The following is a 9437-nucleotide window of genomic DNA, read 5'->3' on the forward strand; positions in this document are numbered from 1 at the left end:
TATTTGGTGCTGTATGTCAACTATATCTCAGTAAAATTGGAAGAATATAAAAACAAAAAAAAGGAAAAGAAATAAAAAGATGCCTTCTTTTAAACTTAAAGATGTGTAAATTTAAAAAAATAAAAATCTTTCATGCCACTTCTGCAAATAAAAAGCCAGTGCCACTGTGGTTACTAGAAGACAAAATTGTGCTATTAAATTTTAGCTAGCTACCACTGTCTGCTGATGGCTCGTAGCCTGAGGTCTACTTTCTCTTTGTGGAAAAGGTAAACGGCCACAGTTAGATGGGTCTTCAGATCAGGCCTACATCAAAGGATGAAAAGAGTAAAATGGAAAAGATCTTTCTCCATGACACAGTGACGAAGTTGAGTGACTCAGTGTGATTAAATGCCACATTTGGGTGTTGGCTGCCATACCCACTTATTGTGTCCCACACTTTGGAAATTTTGATCAAATGAGTTATGGGGAGGCCAGAAGGTAGAGGGGGAGTGGAGGCGATTCGATGTGGGAGGTATCTTCACGTGGTGCAGTTTTGTACAGGACGTGCTGGGTTTAAAGGACCCTTCGCAGTTCTGGGGCCTGGGTCCTTTCTCCAAGTGGAATCTCACAAGGGGATGAGAAGGGCCCTCCCCACCCCCCCAGGGCCCTTGAATGGGTGGGAAGAATGCTGGGGGGAGGGAAGAGTGAAAAGAGAAGAGAATAAAATGAGAAAGGGCACAAGACCAAGTCAGCTACCACTATGGGAACGGGGGCATAAGTCTAGGAGGAAAATTTGAGAAAAGGTAAGACGGTCTTCCTCAGTGATCAATGCAAAGAAATAGAGGAAAACAATGGAATGGGAAAGATAGGGATCTCTTCAAGAAAATTAGAGATACCAAGGGAACTAAAGAGCCTCTTGATGAGAATGAAAAAGTTGGCTTAAAGCTCAACATTCAGAAAACTAAGATCATGGCATCCAGTCCCATCACTTCATGGCAAATAGATGGGGAAACAATGGAAACAGTAGCAGACTTTATTTTTTCAGGCTCCAAAATCACTGCAGATAGTGACTGTACCCATGAAATTAAAAGACGATTACCCCTTGGAAGGAAAGTTCTGACCAACTTAGACAGCATATTAAAAAGCAGAGACATTACTTTGCCAACAAAGGTCCATCTAGTCAAGGCTATGGTTTTTCCAGTAGTCATGTATGGATGTGAAGGTTGGACTATAAAGAAAGCTGAGTGCCAAAGAGTTGATGCTTTTTAACTGTGGTGTTGGAGAAGACTGTTGAGAGTCCCTTGAACTGCAAGTAGATCCAACCAGTCTATCCTAGAAGAAATTAGTCCTGAATATTCACTGGAAGGACTGATGCTGAAGCTGAAACTCCAATACTTTGGCCACCTGATGTGAAGAACTGACTCATCTGAAAAGACCCTGATGCTGGGAAAGATTGAAGGTGGAAGGAGAAGGGGAAGACAGAGGATGAGATGTTTGGATGGCATCACCAACTCAATGGACATGAGTTTGAGTAAGCTCCAGGAGTTGGTGATGGACAGGGAAGCCTAGCATGCTGCAGTCCATGGGGTCACAAAGAGTCGGACAAAACTGAGTGACTGAACTAAATATGGTCTTAAGAGTATTCCACTGTAATGGAGCTGGGATATCTATAGTCCATGAGAGAGTTAATTCTTGGGGCTTTTCATTTGCCTTTGGGCAATGGAAGTGGCTCTACTTGGCCTGGAGGGAGCCCTTAGGTCATGAGATAAAGATTCAGGCTGTTAGAAGTCAGCTCAGTTGTGCTGAGGCCTGAAGAATGTAGGCAGAACTCTGACTGCTTCTGCTACACCCTTTCTCTGCTAGATAGTTAAAAAAAAAAAAAAATCACGTTTAATCCTTACCACAGCCCTTCACCATAGTGACTAATTTCCCCTTATTTACATATAGAGGAAGAGGCACCAGAAGTTACATAACTTGACCAAAGTCAAACAGTCTGTCCTCCTGCAACTGTGCTTACACTTTTCTAGTCTTTTTCCTCCCCCCGCCACATTTTAAAAATATTGAACTAAAACTCACACGACATAAATTAGCCAATTTAAAGAGAACAAGTCAGTGACATTCAATACATCCACAATGTGGGGCAACCGCCACCTCTATCTAGTTCCAAATCAACTGGTTTACCCCGAAAGGAGACCCTGTACCACTGAAGCAGTGGTTCCCCATCCTCCCCTGCTCCCAGCCCCCAATCTCCATTCTGTTTCTAGTGATGTTCCCATTCTCGGGATTTCATTTAAACGGAATCATGCATTTTGGGACCTAGCTTTCTCTTCAGTTCAGTTGCTGTTCAGTTGCTCAGTCCTGTCTGACTCTTTGCGACCCCATGGATTGTAGCACGCCAGGCTTCCCTGTCCATCACCAACTCCTGGAGCTTGCTCAAACTCGTGTCCAGCGACTTGGTGATGCCATCCAACCATCTCATCCTCTGTCTTCCCCTTCTCCTCCAGCCTTCAATCTTTCCCAGCATCAGGTTCTTTTCCAATGAGTCTGTTCTTCACATCAGGTGGCCAAAGTATTGGAGTTTGAGTTTCAGCTTCAGCATCAGTCTTTCCAGTGAATATTCAGGACTGATTTCCTTTAGGATTGACTGGGTTGATCTCCTTGCTGTGTTCTACTTAGAACAATGTTTTTGAGGTTCACATATGTTGTAGCATGTATCAGACCTTCATTCCTTTTTGTGGCTGAATAATATTCTATCAAGACTTCCCCGATGGCTCAGCAGTAAATAAACTGCGTGCAATGCAGGAGACACAGGAGTCACAGGTTCGATCCCTGGGTCAGGAAGATCCCCTGGGGAAGGAGATGGCAACCCACTCCAGTATTCCTGCCTGAAAAATCCTATGGACAGAGGAGCCTGGTGGGCTCTAGTCCATAGGGTTACAAAGAGTTGGACATGACTGAGCATGCAGGCCCACACAATATTCTGTCATGTGACTGAATAATATTCCATCTTATGGTTACAGAAGAATTTATTTATCCATTCATCTGTTGATGGACTTCTAAGCTATTTCTACCTTTTGGCAATTGTGAATATTGCTGTTATGAACACATGTGCATGTACTGATTTGAGCCCCTGTTTTTAGTTCTTTGGAGTGGAATGTAGGTAGGTGTGGAATTGCTAGGATATGTGGTCATTCTGTGTCTAACTTTTCAAGAAAGTACCTAGTTTTCTTAGAGAGCTCACGCTCCTCTCGCTGTTTAAATGTTAGGCTTTCTTGAGGTTCCATCCTAAGCCACCCCCTCTTTTCTCATTTGATGTTCTCTCTCAAAAATATTTCATCCAAACCCACGGCACCAATTAGCATGTATATACTAAGGATCCCCAGACCTTTGCTCTGGGCTCTAGGCCAGCATGTCGACGGCCTGGCTGACATCTGCCCCTGGATGTGTTCAAAGCCCTCCAAAATCCAAGAGAACTCATCCCAGGCCTGGATGCTCATTAACGCTCCTAGAATCAGTGAGCAGCATCAACATCCATTCGGAAGCCCCAACCAGGACACTGGGGATCACCTTCCACCCTGCCCCCGGGATCTCCTTTCCTGTCTGCCCCCAAGTCCCTCTGATTGTCCCTTCTCAATGCCTCTCTATCTGTCTATTTTGTCTATCATCTCTCTGTTTTGTCTCCACCGTGAATACTCATTAGACGCCCTCGTCTTGTCTGGATTCCCACTGATGTCCTTGCTTGGCTGACTTCATCAGCCTTCTAACCGGTCTCCCTGTCTGTGGGTGTGACCCCTCCCATCCATTCTCCACACAGCAGCAAAAGGGATTCCTTAAAAACGCACATCAGATGACAACGCTCCAAGTGTCTCCACCAATTTTAGAAGGACCAGCATCATCAGCGCTGTCTCTTTGTCCGGACTCCTGTTGAGGCACTCTACTCTTTCCTCTGGCCACACCTTAATTTAGCCAGACAATTCGGGTCTCCCGCCTGGCACCAGCCAACACTTTGCCTCGTGCGCGTGTTTTCCAGTTCTCCTGGTCCCCGTGTATGGAAACCTCGCTGACTCCCAGACAGATCAGGCTCCACTATGTGCTCTGGTCCTTATCACATTTGTGTAATGATTAGTCAACGTCTGCCTCTCCCCTGGATGGCAAGCTTTTGGCAGGGGGGAGGGCAGGGCAATGTCAGTTTTGTTCCGTCTTACTGACTTAAATGTGGCTTCCACACGGTGAATACTCACTAGACACTTGTTCAATAATTTAGTGAACTAGTTCACGAGAAACAGTGGAGCTCTCACATGAAAGGGCTCTCACCCTGCCCTGTCCATTGCTCCCCTCTGCCCCATTCTTAGAACAGGAATATCCAAAAAATAAGCAAGCCTGGGAGCAAATAGAAACTAGGAGGAAGACCACTTGGCTGGTTCCCAGGGCTCTGCTGTGAATGGTCCTACCTCACACTCACTTCTGGAGGAGAAACCAGCTTCTGGGGGGAAGGGAGGGGCTCTCCAAGCAGGAGTTGAAAGGACCAGAGCGCCCCCACCCTCACTTCTGGTCACTAGCACGGGGACCAGCCTGCTCACCAACCTCCTGGCAGCTTTGGACAACGCCTGACCCCTTTAGAAGGGCTTTTCCCCTTTCAAGTTGTGTGTGTTCTCATTTTGAAGTATTAATAAAGTCAGCAAGATAAAAAGGTGGCCTCCAGCTCTTTGAGGAAGAAAGGCAACTGAAGGAACGAACACGTTCAAAGAATTAGTGTAAACAGAGAAAAGCAAGGATGTGGACACGAAGAACAGCGTCCTTTGTCTCCAAACCCCGTAGAGGGGAGGCTAACGGCCGGTTCGCGGCAGAGTCTAGACACTCACTGAGTGATTCTCAGTCACCACTTCCTGTCCCTCAGTCATTCCCACAGAGGCTGAACACCAGGTTATACGTGACTCAGATCCACCATTAGCTGTAAGTGACAGCCCACACTTAGAGGGCCTGAAATAATTTAGAAAAAGTAAAAGCTCATGGTCAGCGCAGGGGAAGCTCTCTGACAGCAGGAAGGGGGAGGAGCCACGTCCCTCACACCCAGGAAGCACCCACCCAGGAAGATCCGAAATGCAGAACCGCATCGACTGGAAGCTGCCCTAAGCCAGCCTGCAGGAGACCCGGAGCCACGCGCTGCCCCTCGGCGGCATGTGGCGGCCCTCCCAGCAGCTGCAGACGAGGGTGCCCACGGCGGGGAGCAGCGCAGCTGTCTGACAGCCGCTCAGGAAGTCAGAGTCTGAGCGAGCCTGCCGCCCGCCCCACCCCTCAGGCCACAGCAAGGGCCGGGGAACTCACCCGGGGCGCAACCGCGCTGGGGGGCCCTCGGGGCGCCCGGCGGGCGGGCTGGAGGTGGCGGCTCAGTCCTGCTTCATGGCTGTGCTTCTTTCTAGCTGCGGCCACCAGACCCGCTTCTGAAGGCCGCTGTGAGCGCGGCCCCACCGAGCGACCCCGCGGGTAGACAGCCAGTGGCGAGCCTCTGTGTCTTTTTCCTTCCGGTTGCTGAGAAGTGATGTTGTCTCAGTTCATTTCCTTTCTCGGCGCCTTTTTTTTTTTTTTCTCTCTCTGGCGGACCTCCTGATACACTGAGTTGGTTGTATATTGACAGGTGAGCCATCTAGTCCTGATCTACACTGTTCGCTGTTTTGAGAAAGAGAGGTGATCTTTAGGTCATTGGTGCCATGAAATTCTGTGGAATATCCTTTCTGTGTGGCACAAGCACCTTCTTAGGCTGCACTGAGGCAAAAATTAGGCTATTTGAGACCTATTAATTTAGGATTTTGCAGTTTTATCAGCTCAATATGTTCTGTTGTTCAGTTGCTAAGTCATGTCTAACTATTTGTGACCCCGTGGACTGCAGCACACCAGGCTTCCCTGTCCTTCACTGTCTTCTGGAGTTTGCTCAAACTCATGTCCATCAAGTCGGTGATGCTATCCAACCATTTCATCCTCGGTCGCCCCCTTCTCCTTCTGCCTTCAGTCTTTCCCAACATCTGGGTCTTTTCCAATGGGTTGACTCTCTGCATCAGGTGGCCAAAGTGTTGGAGCTTTGCTTCAGCATCAGTCCTTCCAATGACTATTCAGGGTTGATTACCTTTAGGATTGACTGGTTTAATTTCCTTGCTGTCCAAGAGACTCTCAAGAGTCTTCTCCAGCATCACAGTTTGAAAGCATCAATTCATCAATATGTTCTAAAGAGTTCTATTATAAATTGACCTGAAACATCCTTTCACTGGACAAGTATTTTACTGAACCTGTACTCTGTGCTGGGGTCTAGGTACCAAACAGACCATTCCTATTTACCATGTGATACACCCCAGATGGCTTGACAGTAAAGAATCTGCCTGTCAATGAAGGAGATGCAGGTTTAATCCCTGGGTTGGAAAGATTCCCCTGGAGAAGGAAATGGCAACCCACTCCAGTATTCTTGCCTGGAAAATCCCATGAAGAGAGGAGCCTTGCGGGCTACAGTTCATGGAGTGGCAAGAGTCTGACACAACGAAGTGACTGAACACACAGAAAGCTAGATCTGATCATGTGAAAGGGAATTTGAAAGTATTCCATCCCCAATCTGGGTCTTTTCCCAGCTGGGCATCAAAGCGATAGACAAGGGGACATGCTCTGAGACTCACCACCTGGATTTGAATCTTGACTTTACTCTTCAAACACTTTTGATCTTTCTGTGCCTTGACTCCCTCATTTGTAAAATGGAAATAACCAAAGGACTGCTGTGAGAATTGAAGGAGTTAGTATACGCAGAGTATTCAAGGGGCACCTGGCATAATAAATAAGTAAGCAGCGTTCTGTGTGCTTACCATTATTAATTAGTGGCAAATTATATATAAGTGCAGTCCTTTACTTTTCTCCTTTTTTTCCCCCACTTCCCACCCCTTGCTGGTGCCTAGCAGATGACTTGGTGGCACAGAGGATTGAAAGAGGAGAGGGAAATGGTTTGAATAATCGAAACTCTGAAATGATCATGGTGTCTGTTGTTTCTGCTCCTGCCTGCTCCATCTCCCTGGCAAGGACAGGGCTGTCCTTGACCTTCCCCTCATCTTCACACTCTCCTCATGGCTCCTATTGTCTAGTGTACTCTTGTGACTTCTGTTTTGTTCTTGTTTTGTTTCAATTTCTTGTACTACTTCTCTGAAACTCAGATCCATGTCATTTATTTGTAAACGTTGAGCTGGCCTGAATCAGGATAAGGAATCCCCTGCTCATAAGCGGATGCTACGTTTAAGCAGAGAAATACTCAGCTCAATGCCTTATCCAACTGGGACTTAGAAACACAGCAACAAGAAGAAGGTCTCTATTAATCTTTATAAGTGTACATATCAGCATTAATTTTTATATATTTTAGCGGTCTTCATGGTACAAATATCATTAAGTTACTCCATTTTTTTTTCCCTCTCTCTTTCCTTAAAAAAAATATTCTTGAGTATGTGCTATATATCGGGACCTGCTCCAGATCTGAGGTAGAATTATTCTACACTTATTATTGTAAGTGTAGAGTTTTCATAACAAATTAATAGAGGAAGAGGAGAAGCAGAGACAGCAAATAATTTTTTCCAAATGCTTCTCCATGCATTTCCCATATCATTAAAGTACGTTATCAATAAATAGTATTTTCTGTAGTAGATGTCCATGCCATGTAAATTCAAATGCTAAATCTTAGGAAAATGCTTTCCAGTTATAAAATATATAACCCAAAGATTAATGCCATTGAGTTGTTTCTGTAAGTCAGTGACACCTTAGATATACTAAGACAAAACTAAGCTTCGGCTTCTTCTAAATAAAGTCCTTGAGTTTGGCGACTTGACTATCCTTAAGTCTGTTATTTCATCTGCATCCGCAGGGTTTCTTTTCCCACTCTGAGCTGCCTGACCCCCCACTGCTGAGCTCCGCAGGACACAGAGAAGTCACATCTGTCAAGGCAAACCAAGGAGCTCCAACTTTGTCCAAAGACAGATCAGCTTTGTTTTAGAAAAACATGCTAAATGATTTTCCTACTTGAAAAGATAGAAGTTTTCTATGTCTGTTTTCCTACTTACAGTCTTAGACTGTCTTCTTCTTTTTTTCATTTGTTTTCCTCTGTTTTGATTAGTGGCAGGTTATGCCACATGTCAAAATTTTGACAAACCACAGATGGCTGTGGAAAAAAACAAACAAGTGTTATTTCTAATCACTGTATCCAGTGAAGACTGTGTTTACATTTTCCTCTTAATGTAAACAGTCTTCTTGGCTGCTTTAATTAGCTTCTTCGTGCCATCTCGGCTGGAATCTCAGCGCCATAGAATGGTTTATAACTACCTGTTAGGCAGTAGCCAACCTCCTGGCAACTGTTTTGAATCTGTCATGGATGTCTGGTCCAAGGAGGATGAAAAGTTTAAAAAAATCTATGGTCAAGATGTGCCTCAGTGTGTGTGCGTGTGTGTCTGTCTGTGTGTGTATTTATGATTCCATTGGCTTGACTCATTTCCCTCCTTGAAATAACACAGTATTAGCCATGGGGAGTCAGCTGCCCACTGAGGAATTTAAATGAATATGCTCAGGAGTTGGTTTGGCAGGTTTTATGAGCAGAGTTGTCTAGTATTAGAATGTATGCCTCCTCCCTTCTTGGGACTGGGGGTTGGTCTTGTGGTTTTCATTTTCAGATGAAGAAATCAGACCTCAGAAGGATTCAGCTCATTTGTCCATTCAGTAACTATGGTGGACCTGCAAGCTCCCCCGAGTGCCCCTGCACCTGACTGATGCGTCGGTTCCCAAGACACAGGGCCTGTCCTCAGAAAACTCGTAGCAGAGTGGGGCTATTAGTGAGATCACTATTCCCATTAATTGGTTCACTCACAATATTAAAAGCATTTATGGAACGAGTGCTATGATAAATAAAAAATGAATGAAAATCCGCTCCTTCCCGAAGAGAAATTTCAGTTTAGTAGGTATGATGTACTCAGTCCAGTATTCTTGCTTGGAGGATTCCATGGACAGAGGAGCCTGGTGGGCTACAGTCTATACAGTCACAAAGAGTCAGACACCTTCCTTCACTTTTAGGTATGACAAAATGAACCTTATTTACCTTCCTCTTTTGTTCTCTTGGTGCTCACAACTCTCTTTTTCTGTCTCCTGTAACAGGACATTTTTGTCTTCCATGTCTTCTACTCTGCCGGTCCATCAGCCAAGCCCTGGCGTGTGGCACTCTTATGCGACCAGAACCCCACAGAAAGCTATTTCAGCAATCCATTAGTGTTGATTTCCTTGTTTTTGTTCTTCTGGGTGTTCACCCACTTCCAGCCCCAGGTGGAAGTTCAATCTCCTTAATTTCTCTCATACTTCAGAGCTACCCAGACTCGCTGGGGCAGGTTAACAAAGACCACATTGTTTCTGGCAAATTCTCTCCTAATAACCTCAATCGAGGCCCTTCTACAGCTCAT

The 9437-nt window shown here is 45.5% G+C and overlaps 1 protein-coding gene across 1 annotated transcript in view; it reads right to left on the reverse strand.

Moving 5' to 3' along the window:
• The window catches only part of NEDD9 (neural precursor cell expressed, developmentally down-regulated 9), a 186687-nt gene extending 181207 nt beyond the window's left edge, over window positions 1–5480 (reverse strand). The window contains exon 1 of the mRNA XM_043450378.1: window positions 5305–5480. The gene's annotated coding sequence lies outside the window, so the exon portion shown is untranslated. The remainder of the gene's footprint in view (window positions 1–5304) is intronic.
• Window positions 5481–9437: the final 3957 nt, after the last annotated feature.

Source organism: Cervus canadensis, chromosome 28 (assembly GCF_019320065.1).
Source record: "Cervus canadensis isolate Bull #8, Minnesota chromosome 28, ASM1932006v1, whole genome shotgun sequence".
NCBI classification, from domain to species: domain Eukaryota; kingdom Metazoa; phylum Chordata; class Mammalia; order Artiodactyla; family Cervidae; genus Cervus; species Cervus canadensis.